Source organism: Monodelphis domestica, chromosome 5, assembly GCF_027887165.1.
Source record: "Monodelphis domestica isolate mMonDom1 chromosome 5, mMonDom1.pri, whole genome shotgun sequence".
Taxonomy (NCBI): domain Eukaryota; kingdom Metazoa; phylum Chordata; class Mammalia; order Didelphimorphia; family Didelphidae; genus Monodelphis; species Monodelphis domestica.
In genome coordinates, this window is record NC_077231.1 from 265,535,362 (window position 1) to 265,553,750 (window position 18,389).

Consider the following 18,389-nt stretch of genomic DNA (forward strand, 5'->3'; position numbering starts at 1 on the left):
CCAAAATGGAAGGTAAGGGTTTAAAAAAGAAGAAGGAACAGGAGGATAAATTTTACCTAGGGACATGGTGAAAAAAGCACAGGATTTGGAATGAGAATCTATGTTCAAGTCTTGCTTTTTTCACTGATTTTCTATATGACCAGGTAATGTGACTCCCTGGCCTTTGGTGTCTTCATTCATAAAGTGAAGGTTTGAAGTAGATGGCTTCTAAAGTTCCTTATAGTTCTAAACATGGTAAGATGAATATAGTTCTACTACATGCCCACATGTAACTTAAATGTAACATCTCTCTTTTTCCCCCTTTCTCTCTCTCTGCCTCTTGTCTCTGCCTCTTGTCTCTCTTTCACAAACACACACATTTGGGGAATTTCTAGAAGGAAATGGTGACAATATAACTATAATTTCCACAGAGGTAGACTTGGTGTGGATGAATTACATCTTTATTATTCACAACTCAATTTCTGAGCCCCAACAAGTGTGGTCAGTTACAGAAAGCAGCCATAATGCCATTATTAATTATGAATACATTAAATGAAATAATTATGATGGAGAGAAAAGTGAAGTGTCAGACTTAGTCAATCCTAATTGTGCTAAGCAAATTCAAATAAAAAATTATACATGTATAACATATATTAATATGTGTATTTCAATATGTATATATATGTATACACACATATATTTCACAGCTGCATAGATTATTCTTTACTTTAGTATTTGAAAGACTAATGGGTTAATAATTTGACATGTGTTGGTTTAATATTCTCAGGGAAGAGAGTTTTTGGCAAGTGCTTATATACCAGGGATTTCCATGGATATTTTACAGAAAAGTTGCTTCTATGCACCATTTCATCTCTTGTTTCCATAATAGTGATGCGAGGATGAGTTACAGATTTATCATAAATACTTCTGAGGTCACCATGATGTCACATGTCAGACTACTCTAAGTATTTAAGAACTGTTTAATTAGTAGTAGCAATGATAAGCCCTTTAGAAAGATGAATGTAGAATCTCACTATTCTGGTAATGGAAAGGTAGCATAGTAGAAGCAGGGAAGCTCAAAACCATCATGAGAATCCTTTCCAACCAATCTTGAAATAACTCCACAGAACAAACACAGGAGTGAAAGAACCAATAAGGAGACATAGAACAATAGACCTTTCAAGAAGAGAAAAACCTAAAAGGTATGCAGAGAACATTTGGGGGACTGGGGTGAGACAGGAGCACAGAGAGCAGGAGGCATACCACAAGGAGAGAGCATCAAGCCAAGTATAAGCTCCACACCCCACATTTGCTGTGCCAAATACTGAACCTCAACCCAAGCCAATATCCAAGACACTGAAACGCTGCCTGGACAAATAAAGAGCCAAGTCAATGCATACCCCTTGAAATTCCAAGCAAAACTACAGTGAAGTCAGGAATTCCAACTCAGAGCAGTCCTGTGCTAAAGCAGCCTGATCTATGTGGGCCCAGAGTGAAACCAGGAGTCCCAGTCTGGACCTTTGGCCAGTTAGGGGTAGTTTTATAGACCCAAAGCTGGGGCACCTTGATCATTGTGCTGAAACCTTAAGGCTGAGCCCCATAGCAAGACAATCTACTGGATGCCTGACTAGATGAAGCTTAGAGAGAGAGAGAACAAAAGATTACATACACATAAGCCTGAGGCTAGAATTAGAGCTATCAGGAGTCTCAAGGGTTAATTGAATCACCAGTAGGAGATAGCTCTCATAGTTTCCAGCCCTCAGGCCATCATACCATCTTGAAAGAACTAAAATTGGTAGAAACCCAGAAATAAAGGAAAGGTAACACCAAGGAAGGACTGAAGTTTATGAGGGTACCCAAATCTCCAGAGAACCGAGCCTACCTATAAAATGGTTGGAAAAATGAACAGACAACAAAAAAATCACCTAATTATGCAGAATTTTTATGAAGAGAAAGAGCAAGGTACAGTCATAGAAAAGGACAGTGAAGCAAACACATGCAAAGTCCAAAAGAAAAATATATATTGGACACAGATCCTGGAAGAGCTCAAAAAGGTCTTTAAAAACCAGTTGAAAGAGGCAGAGGTAGAACTCCTTCTTTCCTTATTCTGTCAAATAGTTTGTATAATATTGGGATTAGTTCTTTGAATGTTTGATAGAATTAATTTGTAAATCCATTTGGACCGGGGGATTTTTTCTTAGGGAGTTCTTTGATGCCTTGTTCAATTTCTTTTTCTGATATGGGGTTGTTTAGGTATTCTATTTCTTCCTCTGTTAGTGTAGGCAATTTATATTTCTGTAAATATTCATCCATATCACCTAGATTGCCATATTTATTGCCATATAATTGGGCATAATCGTTTTTAATGATTGCCTTAATTTCCTCTTCATTACAGATGAGGTCTCCCTGTTCATCTTGGAAACTGTCAATTTGGTTTTCTTTTTTCCTTTTTAAAATTAGATTGAGCAGTATTTTGTCTATTTTATTTGTTTTTTCAAAGTACCAGCTTCTAGTTTTATTTATTAAATCAATAGTTTTTTGACTTTCAGTTTTATTAATTTCTCCTTTGATTTTTAGGATCTCTAATTTAGTCTACATCTGAGGGTTTTTAATTTATTCACTTTCTAGTTTTTTAAATTGCATGCCCAAATTTACCTCTGCCCTTCTTAATTTGTTAATATATGAATTCAAGGATATAAAATTTCCCCCAACTACTGCTTTGGATGCATCCCATAAATTTTGAAAGGGTGTCTCATCATTGTCATTTCCTTCAATGAAATTATTAATTGTTTCTATGATTTGTTCTTTAACGAACCCATTTTGGGGAATCACATTATTTAATTTCCAATGAATTAATTTTTCATTTGCCTCTCCATGTAGATTGGCTAACATGATAGCAAAGGAAAGTAATGAATGCTGAAGGAGATGTGGCAAAGTCGGGACACTAATTCACTGCTGGTGGAGGTGTGAATTGATCCAACCATTCTGGAGGGCAATTTGGAACTATGCCCAAAGGGAGCTAAAAGACTGTCTGCCCTTTGATCCAGCCATAGCACTGCTGGGTCTGTACCCCAAAGAGATAATAAGGAAAAAGACATGTACAAGAATATTCATAGCTGTGCTCTTTGTGGTGGCCAAAAATTGGAAAATGAGGGGATGCCCTTCATTTGGGGAATGGCTGAACAAATTGTGGTATAGGTTGGTGATGGAATACTATTGTGCTCAAAGGAATAATAAACTGGAGGAATTCCATGTGAACTGGAATGATCTCCAGGAATTGATGCAGAGTGAAAGGAGCAGAACAAAGAAAACATTGCACAGAGAGACTGATACACTGTGTTATAATCAAATGTAATAGACTTCTCCATTAGTGGCAATGCAGTGATCTTGAACAGCCTGGAGTGATCTACAAGAAAGAACACTATTCACATTCAGAGGAAAAACTGTGGGTGTAGAAACACTAAAGAAAAAGAACTGCTTGATTACATGGGTCAAGGGGGATATGATTCGGGATATAGACTCTAAATGAACATCCTACTGTAAACATCAAGAACATGGAAATAGGTTCTGATAAAGGACACATGTAATACCCAGTGGAATTGCTCATCAGCTATGGGAAGGGTGTGTCCTATGGTGGCTACTTCTCTTAGGGGAAAAAGGCCTCTAGTTGAATTTGGTACATGTGAGTCATACTAGAAATAGATTCTTTAGAAGGACAATTTTTCTTTGGGACTGGAAATGGTTTTGGGGTGGGAGAAGGAACAGGAGAACCTGGGAGTTCATAAGTTAGGATTTCAGGAGAAGGGTCTTGGGAAGTAAGTTCAGCCAAAATTTGCAGACCACAAGAGTAGCAGTCCAGTAGCTGAGCTATAGGAGAGGTGTTTTCCATCTCCATTTTGGGGAAAGGAATTTCCTCATTTAAAGGTTCATAAGCAGGTTTGTAAGGGTCAGACATGTTTTGGGTGGGGTCAGTATTTGCCATTTGACCCTGTGAGAAGTATTTTTCCAATTGTTCTTGTATGTTTTCCTGAATTTTAGCTTCAAAATTTTTCAAGGAAGCATGTCTTTTCACAATATTTAGAAAAATAAAAATGAAATGTCCAAGAACATAAGAATTGGGAGGCATTCTGAAATCTTGAATGTCTCTAATTTTTCAAATGCCATGAAAATTTTATAGAATGTAGTATTCATATATATATATATATATATATATATATATATATTTAATTATTTATAATTTTGGTTTTAGTCAGGAGATGTCATTAGAAGTCAGGGAGAGAAAACAGAAAATGTGGGTATACTGTCCTTTAAAAGCCTTTAATCCAATCAACTCTTCTAGCCCAAAGAAGGACAGAAAAAGTCTTTTGCCTGAGGCTAAGGTTGAGTTTTTATTTGAGTTGGGAGGGCTCACAAACCTTCTCTCCTTCCCCTTTCAGGATAAAACCATTTCCCTCTTTGATCAAAGCCTCCATTTTTCCTAGGTGGCCCCACCAGGATTTTTATTTTTCACTTAAATTAAAAAAAAAAAACTAGACACATGGGGGCTTGGAAAAAAAAGAAAGCAGTCCTCCAGGTTTTTCTCACTGCTAGTTAAGAGTAATCTAGCCAACTTCCGGGTAATCATGGCTACAATCTAGACGCCACATGCTTCCTCTCCCCAGCACCGAACAAAATAGACTACATCAAAGGAGTATAAAATCACCTTTGGAGGAACAAAAGGACTCCCCAGTACCCCACAGAGGCAAAGGTATGTGGGGCTTGAACATTTCCACACTAAAATAAGAAGGAAAAGCTTGCACAGAAAAGTGAACTGAGCCGCCCTTCCCCCACCCCACCTCCCCCACTAAACCAGAGTGAGCTACCTGAGCGCTCACTGGGACAGCGAGTGAGTGGGGAGCGTCTCTGTCTGGGGGGGGCACTCCAGGGTCATTGGGATCTAGGGACTGACAGGAAAAAATGTCTCAGGGCGCTTTCACTGGAGAATCCAGCGGAGCTGTACTTGGGGCAGGCTGCACTGAACACCAGGGACCACGCGCTGATTATCTGGGTGGAGCTGAACACCTGGGCAGTGTGGCTGTGATCAGGGACCCAGCTCTTTAACAAACCTTGGAGGCTGGGAAGAACTAGTCTGAAGCAACCTAAATTCACAGAAAAACCACACATATAACCCAGATCCCAGACCAAAAAGGAAAGGGGAATAAAACCACCAAAGGGATGGCTCACATGGCCCAAAATCAAGCCTCCAGGAAGAAAGGGAAAAAAGTGACTATTGAAAACTTTTATGGTGGAAGTACCCAAGGAAAAGAGGAGAATGAGGAAGAAATCCAAAAAAATTCAGAACACACCTCCCAAAATGGAAACTATCAACAAGCTCTGGAAGATCTCAAACTGGAACTTATCCAAAAGATGGAAACCTGGAAAGAAAAATGGGAGAAAGAGATCAGCTGTCTGACAGATAAGAATGCTCAATTGGAAAAAGAACTCGAAGCATCCAATAGAAGGGCAGACAAGGCTGAAAAGCAAAACCAGTCCCTAATGACCAGAATTAAGCACCTCGAAGAAAGTGAGATGATAAAACAGCAAGAATCAATAAAGCAAACCCCAAAAATTAATGAATTAGAAGAAAACATAAAATATCTCACTGAGAAGGTCACAGACCTGGAAAACAGGGGGAGACGTGAAAATCTCCGAATTATCGGTCTCCCAGAAAAACCAGAGGTAAACAACAAATTGGATATTATTCTACAGGAGATTATAAAAGAAAATTGCCCTCACGTTCTGGAGCAAGGGGACAAAATAGAAATAGAAAGGATTCATAGAACACCTTCTATACTAAATCCCCAAAAGACAACCCCTAGGAATGTAATTGCCAAATTCAAGAGCTTCCAAGTAAAGGAGAAAATCCTACAAGAAGCCAAGAAGAAGAGCTTCAGATATAAGGGGGCTCCCATAAGGATCACACACGACTTAGCGGCTAACACACTAAGAGACCGCAAAGCATGGAACACGATATTTAGAAAGGCAAGAGAGCTGGGTCTCCAACCAAGAATCAACTACCCAGCAAAACTGACTATATACTTCCAGGGGAAAGTATGGGCATTCAACAAAATAGAAGATTTCCAAGCATTTGCTAAGAAAAGACCAGAGCTCTGTGGAAAGTTCGATATCCAAGCACAGAAAGCAAGAGAAACATGAAAAGGTAAATATCAAAGAAAGGGAAAAGGAGATAAATCTTATCTTTTTCTTTAAGTCAAACTCTCTTCTATAAGGTCTACATTTACATCAAATTATATATATTAATATGTGGGGAAAATGTTTTGTGTAACTCTCATAAATTGTATCATCATAAGAGTAGTTAGAAGAAACATGCATAGGGAAAGATTGGGGCATTAAGAAGATTTGGGGAAAGTTGGGGCAAAGAAAGGAAAAGGGAGGGGGGAATCGCGATAATACTAAGATTAACTTCAAGAAATAGGGGGGGAATCAATAGAATAAACTTTCCCATATAAAGATACACATGGGAAGGGGAGGGGAAAAACTCTTATATGAGAAGGAGAGGAAGAGAGTGTGAAGTGGAATTACTTAAACCTTACTCTCAGTGAAATCAAATCTGAGAGGGAAGAACATCTAGATCCAGTGGGATCCTGAATTCTATCTTATCCATTAGGGCAAGAAAGAAAGGAAACCCAAGGAGGGGGTGGGGGGAGGGAGTACAAAAAGGGAGGGAAGGAGAGGGGGGAGGGGAAGGGAGCATAAAAAGGGAGGGGCTAGAAAGGGAAGCATCTCAAGGGAGGGGACTAGGGGGACTGACCTAAAGTAAATCACTGGTTCAAAAGGAGAAAGCTAAAGAAGAAAGGTCAGAACTAGGGGAAGATATCAAAATGCCAGCGAATCCACAAATAACAATCATAACTTTGAACGTGAATGGGATGAACTCACCCATAAAACGTAGACAAATAGCAGATTGGATTAGAACCCAAAACCCTACCATTTGTTGTCTTCAAGAAATACATATGAGACGGGTTGACACTCACAAGGTTAGAATTAAAGGTTGGAGTAAGACCTTTTGGGCCTCAACCGATAGAAAGAAGGCAGGAGTTGCAATCATGATATCTGACAAAGCCAAAGTACAAATAGACCTGATCAAAAGGGATAGGGAAGTTAAATATATTCTGCTAAAAGGAAGTATAGACAATGAGGAAATATCACTAATCAACATGTATGCACCAAATGGTATAGCATCCAAATTTTTAATAGAGAAACTAGGAGAATTGAAGGAGGAAATAGACAGTAAAACCATATTAGTGGGAGACTTGAACCAACCACTATCAAATTTAGATAAATCAAACCAAAAAATAAACAAGAAAGAGGTAAAAGAGGTGAATGAAATTTTAGAAAAATTAGAGTTAATAGACATATGGAGAAAAATAAATACGGACAAAAAAGAATACACCTTCTTTTCAGCACCACATGGCACATTCACAAAAATAGATCATACACTAGGTCATAGAAACATGGCACTCAAATGCAGAAAAGCAGAAATATTAACTGCAGCCTTTTCAGACCACAAGGCAATTAAAATATTGATCGGCAAGGGTAAATGGAGACCCAAATCAAAAATTAATTGGAAATTAAATAACATGATACTCCAAAATCGGATAGTTAGAGAAGAAATCATAGAAACAATTAACAATTTTGTTGAAGAAAATGACAACAGCGAAACATCCTTTCAAACCTTATGGGATGCAGCCAAGGCAGTACTTAGAGGAAAATTCATATCCCTGAGTGCATATATTAACAAATTAGGGAGGACAGAGACCAAGGAATTGGAAATGCAAATCAAAAAACTTGAGAATGAACAAATTAAAAACCCCCAGAAGAAAACCATACTAGAGATCCTAAAAATTAAGGGAGAAATTAATAAAATAGAAAGTGACAGAACTATTGAGCTAATAAACAAGACTAGAAGTTGGTACTTTGAAAAAACAGACAAAATAGACAAAGTACTGGTTAATTTAATTAAAAAAAGGAAAGAAGAAAGGCAAATTAACAGCATCAAGGATGAGAAGGGGGATCTCACCTCCAATGAAGAGGAAATTAAGGCAATCATTAAAAACTACTTTGCCCAACTATATGGCAATAAATATACCAACCTAGGTGATATGGATGAATATTTACAAAAATATAAATTGCCTAGACTAACAGAAGAAGAAATAGTTTTCTTAAATAATCCCATATCAGAAAAAGAAATCCAACAGGCCATCAAAGAACTTCCTAAGAAAAAATCCCCAGGGCCTGATGGATTCACCAGTGAATTCTATCAAACATTCAGAGAACAGTTAATCCCAATACTATACAAACTATTTGACATAATAAGCAAAGAGGGAGTTCTACCAAACTCCTTTTATGACACAAGCATGGTACTGATTCCAAAACCAGGCAGGCCAAAAACAGAGAAAGAAAATTATAGACCAATCTCCCTAATGAATATAGATGCAAAAATCTTAAATAGGATACTAGCAAAAAGACTCCAGCAAGTGATTAGAAGGGTCATCCACCGTGATCAAGTAGGATTTATACCAGGGATGCAGGGCTGGTTCAACATTAGGAAAACTATCCACATAATTGACCACATCAACAAGCAAACCAACAAGAACCACATGATTATCTCAATAGATGCAGAAAAAGCCTTTGATAAAATACAACACCCATTCCTACTAAAAACACTAGAAAGCATAGGAATAGAAGGGTCATTCCTAAAAATAATAAACAGTATATATCTAAAACCATCAGCTAATATCATCTGCAATGGGGATAAACTAAATCCATTCCCATTAAGATCAGGAGTGAAACAAGGATGCCCATTATCACCTCTATTATTTGACATTGTATTAGAAACACTAGCAGTAGCAATTAGAGAAGAAAAAGAAATTGAAGGCATCAAAATAGGCAAAGAGGAGACCAAATTATCGCTCTTTGCAGATGACATGATGGTCTACTTAAAGAATCCTAGAGATTCAACCAAAAAGCTAATCGAAATAATCAACAACTTTAGCAAAGTTGCAGGATACAAAATAAACCCACATAAGTCATCAGCCTTTCTATATAATTCCAACACAGCTCAGCAGCAAGAACTAGAAAGAGAAATCCCATTCAAAATTACCCTAGACAAAATAAAATACTTAGGAATCTATCTCCCGAGACAAACACAGGATCTATATGAACACAACTACAAAACACTTTCCACACAACTAAAACTAGACTTGAACAATTGGAAGAACATTAACTGCTCATGGGTAGGACGAGCCAATATAATAAAAATGACCATCCTACCCAAACTCATTAAAATTCACAATAAATATTCTTTTTATACATTATGCTAGAAACATTTTGAAATTTGCAAAACTTTCACCAGCTGTCACTCATTAATTTAAATGATTTTATTTGTGATCCTAGCATTAAAATCATTCAAATAATGAAGATTTAATGTATGACTTACTGTTTTGATATGCTCTTACCTGGAAAACTCTAATGAGCATAATCAGATGACTGAGGGAGCCAAACAGAAGAAAAAGTCTGAAAGAAACTATTACATATACAGTTTAGTAATAAGGTTTGCATTGACAATACATTTTCCAGTTGATATTAAGAATCCCCTCTGAAGCCATAGCATGCTAACTGCATGACATATGCCAAAGGTGTAGTGGGAGTCTGTAAATTTTATCCTTTGCAATGATATAAACATTTTTCAAAGCTGGGAGTTCTTCACCCTGTGCTCTTACATTTGAAGGTAAGGAAACTGACCACAGAATATCAAATTTGGTAACCACTGCAGCTCCTGTATAGAGCACACCATCCCTCATAAATGAAGGACCATTTATAAATAATATTAAATCTAAATTTTTCAAAGGGGTGTCCAGTAAATCATTATGAGTTTTATCAACAGTGGACACTAAAGATCTATAATCATGCAAAGGTTCTCCTGAGATTGGTAAATCAGGAAGCAAGGTTCCAATAGTAAGAACTCGGCAACATTTTAGTGTGATATGTTCATTATTCAATAAGTTTATCTCATACCTAGTAGTTCTTTGGTCAGTAAATGCCTGGGTTCTATGTCTTAATAACAATGCCTCAACCTCATGTGGGCACATTATTGTCAGAGGGCATCCCAATACCAGATCAACAGATTTGGTTACCAATAAAGCTTTGATAGCTACTCCTCTAAGGTATGGTGGTACTCCAGCAGTTACTGGGTCAAGCTTGGCTGAATAATAGTCTACCAGGTGTTGAGCAGGTCCCAAAATTTGAGTTAGAACAACTGAAGCTATACCTATCTATTCATAGATATATAAGGTAAATGGTTTATCATAATTTGGGATGCCTAGAGCAGGGGAAGACAGGATAGCCTGTTTTAAATTTGAAAGAGCTGGTAGGTGTTCTGCTTCCAGTTTAAGTGGTTCAGGAACTGAGTTTTTTGTGAGTGCTATAAGGGGCTTAGTAATTTCCCCATAGCAAAGGAACCACTGCTGACAAAATCCTGTTGCTTCAAGAATAACCCTCAATTGCTTTTTAGTGGTAGGAGTGCTTAACTTTTGAATATTTTCAGTATGCTTGGGAGAAATTAAATGGAACCCAGCAGTTAAAATGATGCCTAAATATTGTACTTTGGTGAGACACCACTGAACTTTATATCTTTGGAGACCTCGTGGTCTCTCTTATGTAGCTCTAAAATAAGGTGCTTGCTACTTTCTTGGCTTGTTTCAGTATTTGCCAAGAGCAAATCATCCATATACTGAATTAAATGACTATATTCAAATTGTATGGCATCTGCATCAGCAGTTAAGGTTTTTGTGAACAGGGTGGGGCTGTCCATGAACCATTGGGGTAAAAATGTCCAGGTCTATTTGAGTCCTTCCAGGCGAAAGCAAAGATATGCCTGGAGTTATCATGTATGGGTATATAAAAGAAAGCTGAGCACAAGTCTACTACTGTAAAGTATGTAGCTGTGCTAGGAACAGAAGAAATAACAGTATGTTAGAAACTACAGAGTGCTTCTTTGTAACATGATTATTCAGATCCTGGACAATTTGATAGAGATGCTTGCCATTGGAATGATAGATTCTTGGAGAGAAGCTAGTGCCAATGGTTGAGTATCATGCCCCTTGTCTTTTTTATCAAGCCTATTCTTTAAAGATTTGATTTCTTTTTTCAAGGGTGCTATGACATTATTAGCCTCTTCCTATTTTTCTTTTTGGCCTTTAAAGACATAAGCAGAAGTTTTCCTCAACTCTTCAAGGTCCAGCTGAGGCCACTGTGGGCAATGCATCTTAAAATAATCATAGACAACTCTGCAAGAGTTGTTGACAAAATGTCTCTTTATTTACTTAATATCTTTGTCTTTAGAAATATCAAGGTCTGTGTACCTACCCTCAAGCTCAATGAGCTTGTCCATGAATTGTGAGACAATCATTGGATTGTCTAAGGCTTTCAAATTTTGACCTTGCTTCTGTATCCTTGGATCATTCTTACATAGCAGTTATAATGGCCTCCCTACAATAACTTAATTGTAACCAATCCTCTGGACTGTTATAATCCCATGCAGGATCCTGAGATGGCCAGTGTGCTGCACCACATCCCTGAACCTTTTTAACAAGAGAGGTGATCTTATTTTTCTCACATTCTGTTGAGCAAATTTTCAACATCCTTATAGAACAGGTCATATCGATAAGAAATATCATCCATTTTCTTGTTCCCACCAGAGGTTCACATTCAAAATGAGGTAAATTTTATTTCAGTTCTCTAATTTTTTCAGGAGTGAAAGGTATATGGTGTCTTAGGGTCACCACATCTACATTGAGTCCTATTTAAGACACTTCCCTTAAGGGGAAAAAGAATTCATAGTAGTCATCTGATGTTTGTGATTCCTTAGAAGCTGACTGTGGGGGTGCCAAGGCAACATGGGTAGGAACAGGAATGGTAGCAGAACAATATTTCTTTGGAGTTGGGGCTGGTTGTGGGGTGGGAGAAAGGGCAGAAGCGGATGGGGATTAGAATAAGGATCAGGGTAGGTAAGATCATCCAGGAGTTGCAGTACATGCGATAGATGTTGCACAGTATGAGAGAGAAAGGTCCACACCTGATGTATACAAGAGGGGTGTCATATCTCCATTTTGGGAGAAAAAGAATCATCCTCTATTTGTGATTTAGGAACAGGCTCATAAAATTTAGACTTCTTTTGGATGGGATCAGTGTTTTTCATGAGGTTTAAAATTTTTTGATTTAATTTGCCTGTTGGCCTGCATTTCTGCTTTAATCTCTTGAATAGTAGCATTTTTGTCTTAATATTGAAGATCGTAAAAATAAGATTTCTTAGGATTACTTGGTGAAGGAGGGAATTCAGAATATAACATTCCTCTAATTGGGCAAAAAGCAGAAGACTGTCATGTATGGTAGTATTTATGCTACATAGCATTTTGATCAAAAAAAGAAAAAAATAAAAATAATGTATATTATTTATTTAAATATTATTATAAGGAATGGGGATGGAGTAAGGTTAGGGTATTTAGCTTATTTTATTTTATTTTAACTTTTTATGATTTTATTGGATATTTATTCATAAAATGGAAGAAATATTTAATTATTTATTTGTTGCTGCCCTCTAGTGACAGCAAGCAACCACTGTAGTTAAGCCAAAAAAGGGGGGGAAAAAGAAAAGAGGGAAAAAAAGAAACAAAGTGAGAAAAGAATTAGAAGGAAAAAAATCAGTGCTCAATATTGACCTCTCATGGCCAAGAGGCAGCAATACAACTGGGAGGAGTTAGGGGTGAGGTTAGATGTGGTTTTCAGGGTAAGGAGTGTGGTTAGGGACTGCCAGAAACCAAAATGGAAGATATAACTACAAAACTGGGCAGAGCCTTTGAAAGATGGATGTAAAGCAAGTTTAGTAAAGCAAGGAGGGGTAGAAGTTAATCTGGGGTGGTTAAAAGAGGGCCATGACCCTCTCAGTCAAGGCAAAAAGCCTGGCAGAGACAGGGAAAAGGACTTCCCTTCTGTGCTGGGCCAGGGAAAGGGAAGCTTATGCTCACCTGCTAGAACAGGAGCAGGTCATCAGAAGCAGCAGAAAGCTCAGGGATGTGGCAGCTGTAGGAGCAGCCAAGCCAGGCATAACTAGGCTTCAGCAGCTGCAGTGGGCAGTAACAGCACCAGGGTGGGCCTGTGGTGCCACAGCTGAGGTAGCAGTTTGAGACAGTGGGGGAGGAGTGAGTCTGCCACATAGCTGGGGTTTGGCCAAGTTGCAGGACTTATCAGGCTGCTCTCCAGTCTGTGGGCAGTGGGTGGCTTCTCCACCAAGTCCCCCAAATTAAAGAAGCTGGGCCAGTAAGAGAGCAACCAACAGGCAGGGGTAGAAAATACTCACAGCTGCCAGAGGCCTGGAAGCTGGAAGGACAGCTAGAGGTATGAGCCACAGCTTGGTGGCTGGAGCCAGGGTTTCAAAATTCTCAGCAGAAGAGTCCTCAAAAAGTTCTCAGTTCAGGTCCCTTTGTAAGTTGCCAAATGTAAAGGTTAAAATAAATATTCAATACTCCAAGTACTAATTTAATACAATTTATTAAAATCCACTTGGAGCAAAGAAGAATTTTTAAAAAAAACAGATAAAGAAAAAAAAAACACTCCCTTCCTCCAGGCTGGTACAAGCCAGAGAGAACCTGGATTTCTGGGAGGAGCACCAGCCTGGAGGAAGTTGAAACTGCATACCAAATTCACCAATGACACATGATAGGCAAAGGAAAAGGGGATTGTGGGAAATGTAGTCTCCAGGGTTCAAGATTCTAAATCAATACACAGCTCTTACAGAAATCAAGTGATTCCTATTTCTTTTGGCAAAATAGTATTCCCCCAACATCATATACCACATTTTGTTCAGCCATTCCCCAATTGAGGGCCATCCCCTCATTTGCCAATTTTTTTGCTAATACAAAAAGCACAGGTATAAATATTATTGTACAAAACAGTTCCTTTCTCATTTTTAACTCTATGGGATACAAACCTAGTAGTGGTATTGTTGGATCAAAGAGCAAGCATTCTTTTAAAGCCCTTTGGACACAATTCCGAGTTGCCTTCCAGAATGGTTGGATCACTTCACAACTTCAGCTACAAAGTATGTGTCCCAGTTTTGTCACATCCTCTCCAACATTTATTATTTTCCTTTACTGTCATATTAGCCAATCTCTCCCACAAGTCTTTTTCACTATTTTTAATGTTGCACAATATGGAATCCAAATTAAAAAGAGGTTTCCAATAAACTGTCATGTCCTAAAATACATATAACACTGTCACATTGTCAAATCTCCCAAATGAGATTCATAATCAATAAAATAATTTAAGTGACTCACCTAAAATGAAGAGGGATTAACAACATGAGGAATTACCTTAATGAGACTCAATTTAGAAATGAAGCCTATAGAGATGGTTTCTAAATAAACTTATTTGACAAAGAATTGTTTATGGACAATAGAAAATCCAAGAATTAATGAGGAGGATATTATATTGAATTGTTTTTGAGAAATTGCTTAGTTTTTAATGACTCAAAGAGGTCAAGATGAAGGCTTCTAGAGTATATTGTGAACTAGCATATGTAAAAGAAGATGCAGAAAAATAACACATGAAAATAATCACGGATGACATGATATATAATACTAGAAGGAATACCAACATTAATAAAATCACAAGACTGTAGTAGAGCCAGAATGGGGCAATCAAAGCTGCAAGAGGACTTAAAAGTATAGAACATGGAGTTGTGTTAAAGGAATTAGAGATAGTTTATGGAGAAGAAATAATTAAACAAAACACATTCATTAACTGAACATTTGAAGGTCCTTAAAGTCAGAAAAGAGTTTCATTTATTTGTATAACTCAAAAGAAGAAAAGAAAGATTAGTTGGAGCATGTTACAGGGGGGCAGATTTACCATTAAAGAAAGACTTTTTTTAATGGTTGAAGTTGTCTAAAATTTAATGGGAACCTTTATAATATAGTGAGTTCCCTATCATAGTAAATATACAAAAAAGGAATTAAATAAGGACCTCTTAAAGAAAATTTCCCAGCATTTCTTAGACACTGAATAAGACACTGAACTAGATTAAGAGAATAGTGGATTGCATGACAGAGGTATTTTGGTATACTTAAAAGAGATTAGTGGGTAGGAACCTAAATACTGAATTTCAGTATTGAAACTCAAGATTGGAGTTTAACAAGTCATTTCATCTTTTAGACACTAGATTCCTTACTGGTAAAGTCAGAGAAATAGGTCAAAGTAAGCTTGAAATCCCCTTTCCATTTAAAATGGTATCATTTGGAGCAGATATGTAACACAGTGGATAGGACAACAGGCCTAGAATCAGGAGGTCCTGGGTTCCAATCTGACCATACCACAATTCTAAGCTGTGTGACCCTGGGAAAGTCACTTAACCCCAATTGCTTGGCCCTTGTCATTTTTCTGTCTTAGAATTGATATTAAAACAAAAGGTAAGGGTTATTAAAACAAAATTCTGTAAATCCATTACCTCTAAAATCCATTCATTTTTTTTTGTTGATAATTTGCTTTTGATAATTACAAAAGATCGAAAATCAGCTTAGAAAGTCCAATTACTTCTTTAATAGATCAGTTTTTAGACATAATAAAATAACACATCAATTTGAAATACTATCACATGAAGCATGATGGAGAAATAAATTTTGCATTAGAAATAGAAAATTTCACAATATACCATGCCTATAACAACAACAAAAAGCTGTTTTGAAAATAATTACAATAGATGCCAAGCAATACCAAATAAGTCAGCAGTCTCTTTTGAAAAAAAATCCCAACACCTTTTTTATTACTTACAACATTTCCCCACTAGTTAGTAATTTTTCCTGAAATTGTTGTCAGGCTCTCCAATTCAAAGATTTCTGAACTGTTCTGATTTGACTCCTCTACTGTCTGTCTTTTTACCACTGTTGTCCTTGGAAAAAGTCCATTCATTTCAATTGCAAACTTTTCTAATTCTTAATCAGTCAGGCATATCCAAATAGTTAGATATTTAGTTCATAAGAATTGAGAATATGGGTAATTTTTACTCATTTTAATCATCTTATGACCACACGCACTAGGGATTAGGATCATATCTTCATTACAAATCTTTTAGAGATTCATCAAGTCCAATTGAACAAAGGTATTACATTCCAAGGCTCCAAAACATTAGGCTTGTTTTGTTCTGGGGGAATAAAAACATTCAAAAAATTTTGGTAATCATCACACCAACACATATTTTACTCTGTGACCCAGACATGGACATATTTAATTATGGGACTCCTGATTTGACTTTTCTGATGTTTATCTTCACTTAAAAGCAAAAGGTGGCTTTGTCACATTCATAGTATTTCAAATAGAAGCAACTGAGAGCTATAACCAGCATCGAAATATTGGCTTTACTTTTAAAACTGATTGCTGGGTTGGGGAGTGGGAAAAATGCATTTTAAACCTGATTCCAAAATTTGGAACCTTTTAGTGTATCTCTTCCTTTCCAGATAAAAGGTAATATTGTCCAAAACACTTTAAATCAGCCCTTATTTTTTCAGAACATTACTGCTGCATAGTCAGAAATGGAACATTTCAGGATTGGAAGTGACGACAAGACATTTTCAATTCTACGGTCACATTACCTTAATTCTCTTTGGTCATTATTTTTTGAAGATCTATCAAACACCAATCTTTTATGTACACTTGGTTGGATATCTGACATATCTGTTAAGTTTTTACCATTTTTTTTTGATCTGGTAACATTTTTGATGACAGACACCATATAAAATATACAAGAACCTTTTCAACAGTATTTTACTTCAAGGAGTTACTTAATATTTCTTCTTGGCTATTTTTCCTCATACACATTTAATTATGATATTTCTCAGCCTTCCCTCTCCCCAACAGTTTGGTGACAGTTATTACAGATTTGGGTCATATAATTAGAGGTGGAGGCATTGATCAGGACACTGATTATAGCCCTCCTCCTGTAAAAATAGACTCCAATCCAGGACTTCAATCCCCAGAAATCCTTGCTCCATTTCCCCAGAATGCCCTCTAATCTCACTGAATTCTCACCTGGGTTGAGAGCAAGATGGGGTATTTAAACCTGGTTGTGAATAGGCTCAGCCTCTTTTGGACTTCCGTTTTGGAGGAGACGCGTCTCTTTCATGATGTGAGGTTATGTTGTCTAGGTCTCTCTGGCCTAGTCATGTGCTTTCTTATTCTGTATTTTCTTTAATCCTTAACCTTTAATAAACCTCGTAAAAATATAATACTCCTTGCAGAGAGAAACTAATTTCTGCCTGCCTCAGTCTCCCCTAAATTTTTAATCTTTACACTCTCATGTGAATATAAGGGGGATGTAACCTAAGAAACAATGTTTTTTGCTTAGCATTAACTCTACTTAGCCATGATGAATAGTTTCCTTGATGTACATTATTCTGTATCTTGGCTATTATGTTATTTAAAGTTTTCATCTGTATTTGATAGTGAAATTGGTCACTAATTTTGTTTTTAGTACTATATTTAATTTTAAAATCAACACTATGTCTTTCAAATAGTTTTGGGTATTATTTTCCTTTCTATTTATGAAACTGAAATGATTGCTTCTTGGAAAGTCTGAAAGAATGTAGCTTAGACACTATTTTGATGAGTTTACTTGTATGTGTATGTATGTGTGTGTGGGAGGATAATACTTTTGATGCGTTATCTTATTTTTTCTTCCAAGAATATAAATTCTCCATTTCCTCTGGTGTCAGTTCTGGCAATTTGTGTTTTTCTAGATAATCATCTGTTTCCTTTATATCTTCTATTTGAATATATCTGTTTACTATTCCCTAAAAATATCCAGACTTCCTTTTTTTAAACTTGTTTGTTTCTTACGACCTTTCTTTTTCATTTGTAATTCTGCTGATTTTCATTTCTTTTCTCTCATTTAAAAATTATGTTTGTAAATGATTTTTCTGATTATTGGTCTTTTTCAAAATCATCTCCTAACAATCTAACAACCAACCAATGCAATTTTTTTCTTTTTTATTCAGTATCTTTGATTAAATATGGATATGTAGGTAGGAGAATGGATAGAGTGCTGGGTCTAGAGTCAGGAATCAAGTCTGATATTAGCTACTAGCTCTATGGCCCTGGGCAAGTTACTTAACTCTGTTTGCCTCAGTATCCTCATCTGTAAAATGAGCTGGAGAAGTAAATGGAAAAAGTACTCCAGTATCTCTTTCAAGAAATCTCAAATGAAGACATGAAGAGGTGGATATGACTAAAATGATTCAGGGTTATTGTGAATAGCAAATAAGATAATGTTTTTTGCACTAAGCACAGTGTCTGGCATATAG